Below are 2,500 nucleotides of genomic sequence, written 5' to 3' on the forward strand. Positions count from 1 at the left end.
AAACTTTGTGTTGGTTCAAGTACGAAAGGATCTCTGTCGGCTTGGGGGTACGCCCGTTTCCGTTTCAACTTGTCTCGCGAGGGTGGTTTCGGGGCCAGCAGGAGAGCTCGTCGGGGTAGCAGGCCCTGCAGCCGTGGTCACCGCCAAACCCCCACAACTCGAGCAAGTGAAAAAAAAAGTAACAGGAGCGAAAGCATCTCTGTCGGCTTGGGGGTACGCCCGTTTCCGTTTCAACTTGTCTCGCGAGGGTGGTTTCGGGGCCAGCAGGAGAGCTCGTCGGGGTAGCAGGCCCTGCAGCCGTGGTCACCGCCAAACCCCCACAACTCGAGCAAGTGAAAAAAAAAGTAACAAATAAGAAAGGATCGTCGGCTTGGGGGTACGCCCGTTTCCGTTTCAACTTGTCTCGCGAGGGTGGTTTCGGGGCCAGCAGGAGAGCTCGTCGGGGTAGCAGGCCCTGCAGCCGTGGTCACCGCCAAACCCCCACAACTCGAGCAAGTGAAAAAAAAAGTAACAAATAAGAAAGGATCGTCGGCTTGGGGGTACGCCCGTTTCCGTTTCAACTTGTCTCGCGAGGGTGGTTTCGGGGCCAGCAGGAGAGCTCGTCGGGGTAGCAGGCCCTGCAGCCGTGGTCACCGCCAAACCCCCACAACTCGAGCAAGTGAAAAAAAAAAGTAACAAATAAGAAAGGATCGTCGGCTTGGGGGTACGCCCGTTTCCGTTTCAACTTGTCTCGCGAGGGTGGTTTCGGGGCCAGCAGGAGAGCTCGTCGGGGTAGCAGGCCCTGCAGCCGTGGTCACCGCCAAACCCCCACAACTCGAGCAAGTGAAAAAAAAAAGTAACAAATAAGAAAGGATCTCTGTCGGCTTGGGGGTACGCCCGTTTCCGTTTCAACTTGTCTCGCGAGGGTGGTTTCGGGGCCAGCAGGAGAGCTCGTCGGGGTAGCAGGCCCTGCAGCCGTGGTCACCGCCAAATCGCCACAACTCGAGCAAGTGAAAAAAAAAGTAACAAATAAGAAAGGATCGTCGGCTTGGGGGTACGCCCGTTTCCGTTTCAACTTGTCTCGCGAGGGTGGTTTCGGGGCCAGCAGGAGAGCTCGTCGGGGTAGCAGGCCCTGCAGCCGTGGTCACCGCCAAACCCCCCACAACTGTTGGGCGCCTACCTGCGCGGGGCAGGAGGACACTTTCCGATTTCAAATCTCCGTTTGCCGAGTCCACCCCGAACGCACGCGGGCGGGCGGGTTCGCATCACCCTTCGTCACAAGGGGCGAAGCCCGTTCCACCGTCTCGTCAGTAGTGCCGACCGGTCTGTGATCGACGAGGGGAGCCACACCAGGTCCGGCCCTGCTGCTTGGCGGCACCGCGTCGTCGGGAGCTCGCGACAGACGGAGGGTTTCGGTGTACTCTCCAGCCACGGGAAACGAAGCCGGTGATGCAGGCGCCGGTCTTTCGCTCCCAAATCGGCTGGGTTTACATCGTTGCTATCTAGTCACGCTCCCTTCAAACCCGACGGGGTACCTATTCCCCTCACCCGTCTGTGCGTATACAGCCTCTTTGCACTTGCGGGATGGGGGTGGTGGTTTAAAGACTCTCGAGTTGCCGCCCGTCGGTCTCCGAGCTCCGTGCAGTAGTGATCCCCAGCGAACTGCCAGCAGGGCGAACGAGCGATCCCGCTCTCGGTCGGGGCGCCTGGCGTCGATCGGTGGTCGGTGGCTTGCGGGCAAGCTGCGCTGTGAGTGTGGGAACGAGTATGACGAGCCGTTGCCGCGACTCCCAGTCCACCTCGGCGGTGGCTGGGCCGGGCGGGCGTCTGCTCGGGCGAGTGCCGCCCCCGCCTCCTCGCAGGAAGTCCGCTCGCCGACACGCCGCCACGTGCACGCGTCAGTGACGCTGCCGAACCGATGGCCGGTGCCCGTTCCCGCCTCTGCTTTTCCTAGGGCAAAGCTGCTGCACGCCTCGTGATACTAGGCGGGCGACATGGTGGCGGTGATCCTGCCTCCGTCGCTGCGGTGCGTTGGGGCACGCATCGCCTCTTGGGCGCCCTGTCCTCCTCCCCCCAATAGACGTATGTTTCTGCGGGCCGCACCAGGATGGTGCTCCCCATCGCTTCACGCCACCCTGCTCCGCCCGCACGCCGGCGTGCAGGTGGCTGTAGCTCAAGGTGGGGAGCGTATGTGCGGTCCGGGTCGCTTTCCTCTGGCGAGGGAGAGACCTAAAACAAACTCAGACAACTCTTGACGGTGGATCACTCGGCTCGTGCGTCGATGACGAACGCAGCTAGCTGCGAGAATTAATGTGAATTGCAGGACACATTGATCATCGACACTTTGAACGCACTTTGCGGCCCCGGGTTCTTCCCGGGGCCACGCCTGTCTGAGGGTCGTTTGGCAATCAATCGCACTCGCCTTGGCTGGCGAGAGCGCGGCTGGGGTGTCGCAGAGGACCCGTCCTCTTTGTCCCCCTAAGTTCAGACTCCGGAGCCCTCCGGCGTCGGAGCGCTTGGC

The 2,500-nt window shown here is 61.4% G+C and overlaps 1 non-coding gene across 1 annotated transcript; it reads left to right on the forward strand.

Annotated features, from left to right (window-relative positions):
• Positions 1-2,225: 2,225 nt before the first annotated feature.
• Positions 2,226-2,379, forward strand: LOC140475053 (5.8S ribosomal RNA). The gene has a single exon (XR_011959646.1). It is a non-coding gene; the product is annotated as a 5.8S ribosomal RNA (ribosomal RNA).
• The last annotated feature ends 121 nt before the right edge of the window (positions 2,380-2,500 follow it).

Source organism: Chiloscyllium punctatum, unplaced genomic scaffold (assembly GCF_047496795.1).
Source record: "Chiloscyllium punctatum isolate Juve2018m unplaced genomic scaffold, sChiPun1.3 scaffold_1349, whole genome shotgun sequence".
Lineage (NCBI taxonomy): Eukaryota > Metazoa > Chordata > Chondrichthyes > Orectolobiformes > Hemiscylliidae > Chiloscyllium > Chiloscyllium punctatum.